General features: G+C 43.2%; 1 protein-coding gene across 1 annotated transcript in view; it reads right to left on the reverse strand.

The window, feature by feature from the left end:
• The window catches only part of LOC118317281 (kelch domain-containing protein 8B-like), a 133,820-nt gene that overhangs the window by 85,257 nt on the left and 32,800 nt on the right, over positions 1–15,763 (reverse strand). The window lies entirely within an intron of this gene.

Raw genomic sequence — 15,763 nt, forward strand, 5'->3', positions numbered from 1 at the left:
CTCATTAGAGCCAAGATCTCCATCTCCCTCCCCCTCCCCTTCTCTCTGGTGCTGACAGGCGTCCCCACCTACCCAGCTGGAGGTTCACCAATCAGTCATCGCACTCACTCACATACAGTACAAGCCCAAGATTGGACTGCCATCAATAATGAGCCTAGCAGGCTCACGCATGCGCACACACACGCACACACACACACACACACACACACACGCGCGCACACCTCAGAAGCAATCAAGCTCCTATTGTACAGCCATGAACTGTCAATGCTGATTTCAAACAACAAGTGCAATGCCCAGCAGAAAAGAGCACGTGAGTTCTAATTTTGCATTTCCTGTGTTTCTTCAGAGAAATGTGTCCACCCTTTGCACACAGAACGTTTTATTTTCCTCCTTGTAAGCAGCTTGTTACAGTACAACATGCACTGTTGCACCAGCTAATGAATGAACATGCTCTCTCCCACTTCATCATCCCCGAGTCTCATCTCAAAAGGATACAATACAGTGGTTGGGATTATACAGCTGTAAGAAGTATGGGATGACATCTTTGCTGCACTACTCCAAGGGATCGTAATGCTTCTGCACCCGCTCAGCTGTTGCCTGCAGCTGACTCGGGTGGTGGTGGCAAAACAGGAGGAAGCAGAAATAGCTTTGAGTGTGTATATGACACGTTTCTTCCATCTACTGTATGCTGCATGCTGCCCTACATTTCATGCCAGGCAGCTCAGTGTTTTCCACGTGCTAACACTCCAAGGGGTCCATTTATATTTCATGTAAATCTGATGCATATGCACATGATGGGTTCCCTAAGAGATTACCTTTGCCAGTAGTAAACAGCTAGCATCGACTTTGTGCATTACTGCATTATTCACCAATAGATAAACCAGAACACCAGTTGTTTGTGATCATGATGTGGACTTTAATTTGAAATTAAAAAAATATAAAATCAGACAATTCACATTGTTATAGGATATTTATTTATTTTTCATGTGTCAAAATTAAATGAAAAATTGCAGAGTTGTCAATTCATTAAGGCCAACCCAGCTTTAACTAGTCCTCCAAACAAGGGTTGTCCCGACCTCATGAAGGTAATAATGTTCAGTTTTACTTTGAACTGAAAGGTGTTTCTATTGTTTTGTTCAGAAAATCCACCCATGGCCTCTGCCCTGAGGCTGTGATTGGACAGTTCATTGTTCTTCATTTTGGCATCAATGCAACAAATCAACAAAAGCAACTTCACAATTACTGGTTCTTGACAGGTTGCATTAAGGGCCTCACCTAAGCCAAGCCCTGACCAGGAATCAAACCCCCCAACCTTCTGTACTAAAGTCAGCGGTTGAACACACTGAGCTATATCAGCAGCAAATTTGATAACAGGGTGAGGTACATATGGGCAATTTTTACTATTATTATATCACATTTTGCAGAATTTTCCAGCAGTATATAACTATAAATCTAAAATGGTATAATTGACTTAATTAATGCGGCCTGGTGAATTTTGAGTGGCATAAAACTGACGAATAAAACTGTAAAAACGGAGGAATTAATTTAATTAAGAAGTCACTAAGCGGGCAGTCACTTCTTCTTCTTCTTTTTCTGGCTTTCCGGCAGACTAGATTCCTTGTGGCACATTGCTGCCTCTCACAGGTTAGTTTAGTTTATATATCCAGGTATCGTCAATTTCAGAGGGGTAATCCTGTTGCAGAGATAAAATCCATGACTGCTTGCACTATCTAAATTTGATCCTCAGGGGGATTTAGTAGTACTAGTAGTACTATGTGACAAGCGCAGTGTATAACTGTTCTCTTTGATACTTGTATTGATGACAATCCAAAAGTACATGTTGAACAGTTTGTTACGGTTTGCAGGTTCTACAAAGTCCATCCTCATGCTTGCCCACCTTTGCTAGATCCCATGCAAGTCCACAATGTTTGAGTCTCAGGCGGGCAGTTACTTTGTGGTCGTTTACGCCAATATACGATAATATGCCTCCATGTTCGAGCTGTGGGAGGTGGTTGTGGCCCAAGAACACAGCCTCAACCATAGCTCAGCTGTTGCCTCCGTGTTTCACTGGGCACAAGCTGAACTGGGAGCTAATTGTGTCAAACTCCAGTTCGTTTACATCCAAGGCCATTTCCTTATGGCACCACCCCTGGCACGCTGTTGCGAGACATCCACTTCATAAAATAATATTTATCCAATTCTGATTGGCCAGGGACGCAGAGAGCTGAGCCCGGAGGAGAATCTTGAAGAAACCAATTAGAGAACAGCCTCAGGTCACATTCTTGCCTGAAGTTGAAGGACGCACATACACACGCATTTGTCCGGCGCCCCAATGGTAGTTACGTATTGTAACTCCACATTCTATGAGCATAGGCGCAGCTGCTGAGGAGCTTACTACCATCCAGCACATCTTATGAGTAAAGAGTTTTTATTTTATAATTATTTTGGTTAAAGTATACATTTATTTTTCTGGAATTTTTGAACCCTTTTATAACAAGCCGCCACTAGCGTATAACATATAATGAACGCCCAGTGTCATATAAAAACACCTTTTCATAGCCAGCATGACAAAAAACATTAAGATTGTTGTGATGAATATCCATATTCCATAGTTCCTTCATAACATATCTTCATAGCATTATGAGGAGTGTCAGAAGAGAAGCTCGGAGTAGCTAATTATCTGTATTTCTCAAGCTTATTTAGCTAAGATAACTAAGTCGGAGCTGGTTATCGGAGCCAAGCTTTATCTAACATTAGCTAATTTATCTCACTCAGTCATGTGTTATGTTTCTAACTTTGAAGAGAGTAATACAGGGCCAGCACTAGCCATTTTGGTGCCCTAGGCAAGATGATGACTGGGTGCTTTATGCTCTTGTAAACAATTGTCTGCTGTAGTTCCTGGAAGAGATTATTTCCTGAGGATATTGCAATGTGTTTAATGTTTTTTTTCCCATAATAAAAGATCTGCATTATGATTTGCATTGAATTAACCCTATAATACATGTTGTGTGATTCTCAAAGACATGAAGATAATTTTCAATGCAATGTAAATGTACTCTCCACTGCAGGAGACTGTCTTTCTGTCTGTCACACACTCGTTGTTTACTGGCCAACAAAGTGGAGTGTTGAGTTTGGACATGCCAGTATTGATACATTTCGAATAAACAGCTGATCATCGCTCTGGAGCAGCGGCAGCTGGGGACTCATCAACGAGAGACAGTGTCAACGACGACCAATGCGTGTTGTTCTCCTGCTCAGGGTTCCGTCTGAGTTCAGCTTCGCTGGACGAAGACAGCGGGGCTTCAGAGCTCTGAGGACTCATTCCTTCACGGGCCTCGCTCAACCCCCCGCGGATCCCCACGACGCCTCCTCCCTCGTCCCTCGGTCCATCGGGTACTACCCCAAGCCTATCTGTGCAGCCTCACTGGGGATCGTCACTTCTCCCCGCTCGCTTGTGCGCGTCCTCTTGCCGCTCCACCGTTGTCATCCAGTCAACGGGGGCACACAACAACAAAAAAGTCATCCTTGCGGCACCCCCTGACATTCTGAAACCTATGCCAAGAACCGGGCCTGGAGTAACACATTCAATACATGACCATTCGGACACCGTAGATCATCTTCGCCTGAATTATATCACCAGCTGCTATTGTGTAGCACAACAGAAAACAAGCAGAGGTTTTCGTATTACCAGCTTTAAGGTTCTTTAAGCTGCACAATGTCAAATAAAAAACATTTTAATGCGACAAGGACTGTTCATGTCACATTGAAAAACAATACAGATTTCTGAAGGTTTAAAGATAAGCAGCTAAATAACTATCGTGTGTTGTTTTTAACAGGACAAGAAGGAGATAATACAATCATTACAATTTCACTTTGTCTTTGTTTCTTTTTTCATAAGCACTGAGGGTATCTGTTATGGTTTAATGTGCACCGCTGACAATCTCCCTACTGAAACTGACACTGAAGGTGGTCTCCAGCTCAGCGCAGAGAATATGAGACAGTATCCGGGGATCAGAGTGTGTTGTTTTCATGTTTCCGAAGTTCTCTGCTTCTCGCTGCTTCTCTCCATCTCGATTGCTGCAAGCAAGTTGGCTCATTAATGCACTTAAGTCGGCAGTGTGAGGGATGAGACTTCATTACATAACCGGGATCTTTCTGGTCTGTATGGATAGTGGGAGGAGGAGGAGGAACAAAAGAGACGGAGGGACTGACGGAGGTGTCAGCTGAAATGGGAGACAGTGAGGGGGCTCTATTGATAGCCGAGGAGACAGAATTCGGGGTCACATCCCTCTTGCTGCACACCCACATATCTTCCGCATGTCACACGCCATTATCCCAAACTGACACACAAACCGAACAATGCAGCTTTTTTGCCCGCTTACTTCATGTCTTTCTTGTCGGAGGCAGCATCTGACGTGTCTAACCCCGCCGCTCTTCGCTACATCACAAAAACCCATGGTTCTAATGTTTGCCACGAGGACCAGCAGATGCTGTAAGCCAATTACAAGCTCCGCTGACCCGCGGGCTTCTCCATTTAAAAGTGTACTCTAAAATCCCTGTGACAAATACGGAAGATTGGTGCAGCTCATTTCCTGAGCCTGCAGCAGTAGTGCACAACAACTGTAAACAACATCAAAGTGTTGGTATGTGGTTAATAATGTAGTCTTTTTTATATTTGGCATCAACCACTGTTCATGTGTGGATCATTGACTTATTTGTTAAAACTTTGATTTTGCGACCCGTTGTCCAGGTACAATGAGAAACACTCTACACACAATCAATTCACCGAGCACTTTGTTCGGACACAGTAGCTCCTCCTTCTGCCCTTAACACAGCTTCAGTTTTTTTCATGGCACAGATTCCACAAGATGTTGGAAACTGAACATGTTGACACCACTGCACCGCATCATTTCTGCAGATTCATCAACTGCACATGTCATGCTGCCAGTCTCCTGTTCTACCACATCTCTCAGGTGTTTTACTGGATTCCCATGCGATGACTGGGGAGGACAATGGCGTTCACTGAACTCGATGACATGTTCATGAAACCAGTTTGACACTTTGTGACATGGATCATTATGCTGCTGGAAGCAGCCATCAGAAGATGGTAAACTGTGGCCTGAACAGGTGAGCCTTCAGTCAGCGATGGAAACATTGAAAGGGATTCTGCTATCCTGGTGTCAATGGGGAGCTCCTTCCACCATTGAGGAACCAGGACAGCAAAAAGTTTGGATTCAAGCTGTTTATTATCACAGATTCTAATGTCTCAGCTGCAATCTATATGAGTCATCAGACCAGGCGTACATTTCTTCAGTCTCTGACCACTTCTGTTCTTGGTTGGAGTCTGACATGTGCTACTATTGGGCCGTTGTCGCACATAAGCCACAAGGTTGGATGTGTTGTGAATTCTGAGATGCTTTTCAGCTCACCGTCGCTTGTAAAGAGCGGTTATCTGAGTTACCATAGCCTATTAATCCATCAGCGGACCAGTCTCCTCTGACCTCTCTCATCAACAAGTCTTTTTTTTGTGCACAGAACTGCTGCATGCATTGCACTGCTACCACATGACCGGCTGATTGGATAATTGGATGATAGGGACCATATTGTGTTTTTTTCTTCTGGGCCAAGACAAACTTTGCAGACCCAACAAAACACTGCTTCATAGAAAATCAATAGGATATCGAACTCGAAATGTTGCTCTTGTTTGACCTTAAAACTTAAAAAGACTTAAAACCCCCGTGGATACACCGCGAAATACTGTTGTTCAATAAGTGGTAAACAGATAAAGCTCAAAAACTTGGATCAGAAGTTGTATTTTTCCGGGTTTGAACCTGTCTTTGCATTTCCACGGCAGTGATGTGGAAGTGAATGGAATTTGCTTTGTCATAGACAGAAAAAAAAAATCATTAGGAAAAGTTCTCACCAGCAACATATTTTTTCCCCCTGAAAAGTTTCCTGTTACCCTTAGTAATCCACTGATTTCCAACAGAGAAAATGTCACACAAAAACGCGTGGGCTGAAGCTTGGAGGTTTTTGTTGCGTAGGTGAATGGGATGTTGATAGGGGTAACAGCTGAAATATGTACATGTCACTATACAGTAAACATCATCAAGGACAAACATTTCTAATGTAAACATAAAAACCTGGGTGAAAATAATGGGAATTTGAAATATTGGCTAAGATGTACTGGTGCTCTTTTAATCACATATTCTTCTGCAATTGTTTTCACACACACACACACACACACACACACACACACACACACACACACACACACTCACACTCACACTCACACTCACACACATACAAATGAATGGAAACTGACACGCCCTATGAATAGACGAATGCTTTTCACACGAAACACCGCTCACATTTGGCAGCGCAGTGATGCTGGGGGCACAATGTATCTCTTAAAAGCAGACAATCCCACTGCTCTAAGTAATCCGCTCACATGAGTATGTGTGTTGAGGCATGCACTTGTGCACGTGCTATGTTTATTAGAGTGTTTGTGCTTTTCCTCTCCCCTTTATACTGCATTCCAGCATTTCTGTGTGTGTAGGCAGCACCCTTAGCCAGGCAGCCAGAACATTTACAGTTGTTGATCTTTGTATCCTAAGCTCTGGCACTGTTGTACAAATGCTTTAATGATCCTAAGCACTCAAATTAAGTGAGCTCATATGAAATAAATACATAACGCCCTCAAGGCCATAATGAAGGAGAGAAAATAGAGAAGACACATAGAGGGACGAACAGTTACATTTTACCTTTGTGTGTGTGTTTGTGTGTGTGTGTGTGTGTGTGTGTTTGTGTGTGTGTGGTGGGGGAAAAAAGTTGGAGAATCATATAGACTGGCTCCAGCTGAGCAGCCAAAGGCAACACACTGGGCTGTATGATCAATAATGACATGACCGAGGGAGGAGGGGAGAGGCATGCAAGAAAAGGGAAGAGGAGGAAGGTGCAGCGCGTACACAGGTGAGAAACAGCAAACAAAGTGAAGAGATATGGCAGTTAAAGGAGAAAGGGAGGGCAGGGAGAGGTGACGGAGGCAGTTAAACCCAAAGTTCTTGCTACTCTTGTTAAGTGGTCACACTTCAGCCAGATACAACAACGGTATGAGCTCCTCTTTCAGTCGGTGTGTCCATCGGAGTGCATGTGGAGACCATGAGTTGCCTTAGGCAAGTGTTACTCATTGCACGGCTCGCAAAGCTGTAATTGGCGGCGCAAGTTAAGAGCGACCAAAAATCTGCGAAGTGCGACTAAACATTTCCCTCGGTTGCACCGGTGCGCCTGACATTTAGCTGGTCTGTCTGTGTGTCGCGTCATGTTTTTTCCCCCCACCTTCCTACAGCGAAGAAGAATACCACGTCTGAGCCAATCAGAGGCAGAGAAGGTGCGGCCCTTCGTCTCTCACTGCCCGTCACACACGGAGCAATTACAGAGACGGAGACATGCGATAGTCTGGTTGCACTTCACCAAAATCAATGGAGAAAAAGGCTCGCGGCCACAAGTGTATCAGATGTTTTGAAAGTGGTGGCGGGAACACGAGCGATCTGTGTAAACATTTAGTAAAAGTGAAAGTGAAAGTACACTCCACTTCTGATGGTCCAAGTCACAGACAAGTCCAAAGCCCCTTTACAGTCACAGCTAGTGGGAGGATGACTGAGGAGAGGGAGCTGAGGGGGGAGTTTGAAACAAGGTTACCAAAACATTTTCGACTTTAATTTCTTCCTCGGTTCATCCTAGCATTAGGATAGGCCTAAGACTGTTTTTTTAATTATTAGAATTGCACTGGCTAAACTTGTGATAGCAAATTAGGCAGATATGTGAGGCAGGACTGGATTTTGTATTTGTGGCGACTCGCCTATTGACTTTATTCTGCTGGTGTGGCTCACTTGGAAAAAACAGAGAGAGCCTCAAGCCAACAAATCAGCAGGCCAAAGTAAAATGACTAAATTCTTGTTGTATTTAGACCAGCATGCACCTGTCTCACGATAAACTGAACGTGTCTGTTTCATGCAGCGGCCGAGCCACATCACAGTCCTATGTTAATTGGACTGTATTTATATAGCGCCTTTATTGACCACTCAAAGCGCTTTACAGGACAAGTCACATTTATTCATTCGCATATTTCATTCACTACCAGAAGAGCCGCCAGAGGAAATTCAGCATTAAGTGTCTTGGCCAAGGACACAACAGCATGCGGACTGCGGGAAGCTGGGATCGAACCACCAACCTGCGGGTTAGTGGACGACCTACTACCTCCTCCAACACAACAGTGTTGTCAAGAGTTTATTACCTGGTGGGAAAATTTCCACACCGTGACCTCCTTACTGGTGATGTGGCAAAATGTGAAAGACTGTTAATGCAGGTCCATTGGATCCGCTCCCTCTCCCTTCATCTTTCCCTGTGCTCTCTAACTTAGTGAGGACACTACTTGCCCCCGCAATGTTGGCGCCCTAGGCGAGATTTTTGATCGGCGCCTAACGCCCCCAAGGTGTTTAAAGTACACTACAACCAACCATGGTGCTTAATAATGTGGGTGCATTGGTTACTTGCATCACGTCATGATAGCATCATCAGGGAGAGAAGGGGGCGCAGTCAGTCTGTTTTTGTAATTACAAGAGTTGAGGGCTGAGCTAGAATTTGGACGTAAAATGCAGACGACCAGACTCAATGAAAGTTTAAACAGATTTAATAGTCTTTCAAGGGAGAGGGGGTTGAAGATTGAGGGTGGCGACGTTGAGCAGGCAGGCAGAGGAGCAGGAGCGAGGCAGCGTGAGTTCGGCAATGGTTTCGTGACTGAGTTCCAGGTCTGCCTGAGTAAAAACCATCAGGGAAGGCAAAATCAGCTTCGGGAAAAATTACATTACATTCATTTATCTGATGCGTTTGTCCAAAGCGACTTACAATAAGTGCACTCAACCATGAAGATATTACCCAAAAGGCGTAATATCTTCAAAGTGTAAAAGGTACATAAACATTTATTAAATAGGCAATTTTTTTTTTTTAAATAAATTCAGAGAGTAAGGCATTTTGCCCCCCTAGGCGACCACCTAACCTGAACCTTATAACCAAGCCTTGCACTCATATAGGGATGGGTACTGAAACCCAAGATTATGAATGACCATAGTATCGATAGGCTCTGACGTTATCGGTCTTACTTAACGGTATTGGACATTTTCAATGATATATTTTCACTATTAATCCTCCTAAACAGACTCTGTGTCAGAGCCCGTCCTCCTCACTGCCTGTCTGTCACTTTCGACGATGGCGGAGAGAACCAAGCGGTCCAAAGTGCGGCGTTATTTTTTTTAAAATTGACGCAAATAATAATGCTCGTTGCAATAAGTGCAACAAAAATTTTGCCTGTAAAGGGGGTTACACGAGCAACCTCTCAAAACATCTAAAAGTGCATAATATTCAGATAGATAAATGGACCGTTTTGACAGCCTTGTTCGCAACTCTCCCGTTTCCTCATCCATTCCAGGTATGTTAAGATATGCTTGCGGTATATTGTACTAGCCAGAGCCCACGCAGAGTTAATTGAATCATAAAAAACACGGGGGTAATAACTGTACAAAACTGTGCTGCTGACTTGGCTTTCAAAAATATTTATTACAGTACAGTTTGTTAAGTACATTATAAGGTACAAAAAAATAAAGCTGTTGTTGTTTTTTCTCTAAAAAAGAACCGATAACTAGTACCGTTAAAGTACCGAATCGATAAGCAGTATCGGTAAAAGTAGTAGTATCGTTAAAATCTTAACTATACCCATCCCTACCCTCATACAGCTCTTTGAAAGTGTCAGAATGTCCTGACTCCATAAGGTCTTTTCCCAAAATGGTCCTCAAAAAAATACATGTACAAGGAAACACAAACGCATGTAAACAATGATTTTCCCCCGATGTAGAAGGTTTCATTTAAAATTCAAGAGTTGCCCACACCCACTAGTTCATACAGTTTATACTGCAAGATCTGGGTACAATAAATAATCAGAGTTATTAGTTTTCAGATGGATTGCAGTGGAGTCACGATAAAAACATGTTTGAGGAAGGCCCCAGAGGAATTCTGCCAGAGCTACTGGCATGATGAGGCAAAGAAATGTGTGTGTGTGTGTGTGTGTGTGTGTGTGTCTGCACATGCACATGCACATGCTTTCCTTGCACATGCATGTTCAGTACGTGAGTGTCATGTGAACTGAGTGGGTGTTTTGAGTCCCAGATTCTCCCTCTTTCCCACTCTCTCCCTGTGTGTGTGTGTGTGTGTGTGTGTGTGTGTGTGTGTGTGTGTGTGTGCGCGTGTGTGTGTTTGTGTGTCAACCGTGCATGCGTTTCACTGCTCTGTCCTGCCCTCTTGCCTTTCCTCGCCTGGAGTCTAGGTTGGTTGGCCCGCTCTGCGGCCTTTCAGTTTCTTCCTCTCCACAAATTTGCAATTCAGACGAGTTTGGCCAAGAGAAGAGAGGTTAGGCAACACCTGGTACCTCACAAGCCGCTGATGAATGTGTGGCCACATTGAACCAAACATTAGACGCTTTGGTGCACAGGAGGGAGCAAATTTTGACGGATCAGTTCTGATAATGCAGGTGAGGAAAAGTGACTGCGGGCAGGTTCGGGAGGTCAGCTGATTCCATCTCCAAAACAAGTGGTGTCTGCATTTGACAGGAGACGGGATGATTGATAACAACCTCTCGCAGACTTCTACAAGGGATTTCAGATCTCTTCTCTCTTTCCCTGGCCCATGTGACCTGATGTAGACACCATTAAGGATTTATGTAGTTGCATTGTTCCAACTGAGTCATCCCTCAGGGACAAAAGGCCACGTTACACTACAAACAGCTGAGGATGACAGCAAGAGCAAGGACGACTGGGGCTATTCTCATCTTAAATCGACTCTTCATATTCATATCAGTCTGTAAACTGATGCCAAGGACCAGGGCCAGCTTGAGGCATAGTCAGTCAGACAGTTGATGGAAGAGGCAGCAGCGTATAAAGTCAAAGATAAAAGCAATGTCACAAAAAAGGACAAATCTAATTCTGCTGAGGGGCCACATGAAGGCTAGGGTCGGCTCTGCCAAGGACTGTTGGTGTATGCAATGATATCGGCAAAGCTGAAACTGCTCTAGCAACATCATTTTCCACTGTGCCTTTGCTTCCTACCATGATGACTGGGAAATCGACATCGTTCTTCATTGACCGCTGTTTCCAAAGAACCTTGAACTTTCAATCTAAATATGAACTCATTTTCCTTCAAATTAGTAAGTGTTTTACGGTGATTCATTATCACAAGCAAGTCGTTGTGTGGGTGCAAGGTGCATTTGAATGAAAGTATTTTTGTTCAAATTCACTCCGTGCTTTGCTAAATGTTTAACACACATGTTGGTAACACAGTGATGATTAAATTTGATCCATCAGTCAGCACTGCAGCTGAGTTATGAACAATGATCTAAATGTCATGTATGGACAATTTAGATCCTCCGGGGAGAAAAGTGGAGTGTCTCTTTAAACATCCACTCTATGATTATTGTATGTTCGCATGTGGAGCAGCTGCCGCTGAGAATAGGTTGAATTAAAAAGGACGCGGCGCCTTTGATCTAAATATGAATAGTGGCTGCTCCGGAGACATCCGCTGTAGCGTGAGCACAGCATGCTAGGTGCTGCGCTCTGAACTGTCAATCTTCCCAGCGGGGTTCGGGTTACAGCCAGTGCAGTGAAAGCTACCTTTATTATGGCTTTTCACGGAGAGAGGAGAAGCCCAGATATCAGCTTTCTTTTTTTGCAGGGGGAGAAACTGTCAAATGCTACGGTGGAGCCAAGAAAAACTCGAGACAAATCTCGAGACGAAATATATCTCTTCAACCAGGCAACATGCTGAATAATTCAGGAACGGTAAATGAAAAAACTGTGTGCGCCACTTGCAAATGTATCCTCCTGAAACACAAGCGTATCCCGAAAAAGCAAGCGTCTCGTCTTCATCTCTGCTAAATATGAAGGCAGGTTTTTAGAAAGATACCATGCGAACGACTCATAGAACAATTGTGATGACGTGGAGGCTCACAATGGTTTTTCCAGTCACGATTACATCTGGAAATGGATGTAAATGCGTGTCGTAAACTTGATATTGTATTGTATTTCCAACACCACGAATGCATTTACATCCAATTTTTGTTTTGTTTGTTTGTTGCTCTGTTTAAAAAGCCAGGCTAGCTGTCTCCGGTATTTATGCTGAGCTAATCAGCTGCTCATATCAAGAAACTGTAAGAAAGGGTATTTCCCAAAGCGCTGAACCTGAACAAAAACGTACCCAGAGTCCCGAACAGAACAGTAACGTTTACCCGTTCGACAGATGTCCGCTGCACACCAGATTGTGGGACACCAAGGGCTGCAAATTTGAGCCAAACAGGGCCACTATTGGGAACGGGACAGGCGGTGCCCTCCCAGTATTTTCTACTCCGTCTCCAGATGCCCCGACGTTGGGTCACAGCATCTCTGCGGCAGGTACGAGCCTCTCCTGTCATCACCCGAGTCAGTCATCTACCCACCCCAGCTGCTCCTCGTCAACAAGCAGCCTCAGTAAATGTCAGAGGCCGTCTCTCAGTCACGCTCTGCCGGATCGTCCGTCCACGCTGCCCGACCGGTCTCGCTTTTACTCCCGTCGGCTTGCCTGAGGACCAGCTGCTTGCTGGAACCCTCTGCTTTATTAAGGCCTGGTGTGCCTGCCCTTCGACCCAGAACAGACACCTGTTCTCTCCTGCCTCTTGACTCTGTGCAACACATCTGTGATCCATTTATGTTTCGCATTTTCAAATTAAATCAAAATGATAATTAGCTGTATTGCCTTAATCTGGGCCAAAGTAACCCTCAGAAACTACAAGAAATTGTTTAAAATTTGATAATCATGGTATTTGTTGTAATTTTCTGTTAGCTAATGCGGCAATAATGGTGCTTTGCTGTCCTGATATATATGGAAGCATATATGCAGCAAAAAAATGTTATTCCACAAAAGCATTATAATCTTCTACATATGAATATGTTATTTGAATAAAACTTAAAATGAATATACAACAATCCAATTTGTGACAGATTTGTATGGTCATTCTACATTAAATGAAAACAGGAAAGCTGTTTACTGTTCAAAGTCATAACCAGCTGTACTGCGGACAATATTCCAATGTTTATTGCAAACTATTAAAATAATGACAATTTCGAACAATTTGAAAATGAAAACAACATTTGACATTTCATTTTCAAAGTGGACAATATTCAAATGCAAGAAGTGAAACACTGCACCTAAGTTGCATTTACATTAACATGTCACCTGGCTCTTTTTGTTTCAAAATTAAAATTTAAATGTAAATGGGTCTTTGGGTGGAACCTAGACTACCTACTGGAATCACTCTACATAACTCTATTTTCATTATTCTATTTTCAAATGTGTTCTTGTGGTTTGGCCGACCCTAAAGGCCTTAAATGCCCTAAGGGTTCCCTGCTGACAGAAACTCAGTAGTTTACCATACAGTAAGCAGTATATCGAGATTTTGGACATCCTGAATTTGTGTTACCACTGACAGGAAAGTTGCTCTGCAACTTTAGCACAATTTTCCTACACTGCAATAAGTCCTACCTTGTACAGCTGACATGTTTTCATAGTCTTAACTGGACTCACCAGGTCAAACTGACAAATCCTACGAGGGGCCTGTATATGTTCTACACTGACAAGCAGCTAAATAAGGCCAGTCAGTACACGAGATGGGGCAGACCAAAATAATACATAAGGGGAATGAATGTGTTGTAGGAAAGGGAAGACAGTAAATCTATGATGAGAAACATAGTAAATGGAGAAGATTCCAAACAACTTTAAATCAAACTTGCCCTGTCAAATGTATTTTTATTTTTACATAATTTTACCCAACTGATGAATTCAAAGAAAAATACTTGAATATTTAGAAAATTATCCACATCACAGAAGGTAACAAACATCCATCAATTTTAGAGTCAGACAATGAGAAAGCAGCCGTTTTAATAACTTTGCTTTCTTACTCTTGAAAGTTTGTCGAAACTTTGTCTGTTACGTCTGACAGCGTAACAGACAAGGACTTAAAGCAGCTTTTATGGGCTCACTGAAGGAAATCCAGCTGGCAGCAGCACCGGAAGGTTTCAAAAACACCGCTCCCACTTCTGTGTCTCAGCTTGTTGGAAAATACTTTGAGCCCGGCATAGGCTCACAGCTACACCTCGGGTCTGCAACAGCTACATGGCGCTGTATCCAAGTTATTTTGTTTCAGTTGAGCTGCGTAAAAACTGATCTATAGGATACTGGCAACAAATCTGAGCAATCGGAGGAGAGCAGCCTAGTGAGTGGACACATAAAGCAATGCAACACATCCAGATATGGACACGAACCGACTATTCTACTATTTACCACGCACCGTATCCATTCACTTTATCCTTCTCACTCATCTATTAGCTAATAAAACACAGTTAAACATGCCAATCATTGGGAGAGCATTGTTATGGGAGCCCACTATTGATGATAAATAATATTCTGACTTGTCATCCGACCCAAGAGCGGGTGTCAGGCTGTGCCATCGTATATCTACTGGGTCCTCTGTCAGGTGACATTATTCCCCAGCCTTGACCTGACATACGTGTAAACTATGGCGTCAGATGACTGTGTTGAAATCAAAATGTGTCACATTCAATGTGTGTAACTAAGCATTAATATCATTTCAAATATTTTATAATGTTGCAGATGTCGCCAATTGAACTTGTGCTGTACGACAACACAGTCTGACATCTAGGGGCATTTCGTTGAAGGCAGTACAATCGATAGACGGGTGATCTACTGGTCAGGCCTTACTCCGTGATGTGTTTCCAGTTGGAAAAATACATCGAGAGCGAGGAGAATTTGAAACTGAACAAAACTTCAGTGAGAGCGGGAAAACTGAGACATCACTGTGACCCTGAGGCCTGTGAACAATCACAACTTGTAAATGCTTGTGACAACAGGTTAATTCACCACAAAACTATCTTTTGTCCCTCAGTCTAACCCTAAGCCGTGCATATATAGTACACATATAAAGTATCCTTGAATCTTAATCTCACCTAAGCACGAAGCACGACTATGACTTGACCCAGCCCTATAGCTACATCGGATCTGGACAGGTTAAAGGCACCTTCATCTGAATGTCATGGCCTACATCTAGCTAAATCTACATTATAGCTAACATTGGTAACAACTCTGCCAAGCCTTCACACTTGTAAACCTCCTGTTGATTTCTAATGTTTTTCAGGGCCGTGTTTATAGGTAAAGACTCTTTCTGAGACAAAAAATATTGCATTCTTTGCAGGCCTCAAAAATATGCAAAGGCAACAACATATGCAATATGCCTTTATATAGTGACAGTGGCTTTCTCTGTCTGCTCAGTCAGCCAGTAAAGAAAAAAAGATTCTGAAAATGATAATCAGCTTCGTTTTGTCTGAATTCACAGATTTAAATTGACGCATTGTTTTTATAGGTTGCATCTCCTTGTAAACTACGAACGCAGCCAAGGAGCATGTGGTAAATATGGAGTGTAGAAAATGACATACCACATGCGATACCCCATCTCAAGCAGCAAAGAACAAGACATCACAGCGCTCCGAGCACCCAGCATGCAGCCATAAATAGTGCATGTGGGTCTGTGTATGTGTGTGCGTTACAACACTTTCACAAGTCAATTATTTGTGGAGGCTGTGAAGTGAGTTGAAATGCAACATTACCTGAG

This window comes from Scophthalmus maximus, chromosome 3 (assembly GCF_022379125.1).
Source record: "Scophthalmus maximus strain ysfricsl-2021 chromosome 3, ASM2237912v1, whole genome shotgun sequence".
NCBI lineage: Eukaryota > Metazoa > Chordata > Actinopteri > Pleuronectiformes > Scophthalmidae > Scophthalmus > Scophthalmus maximus.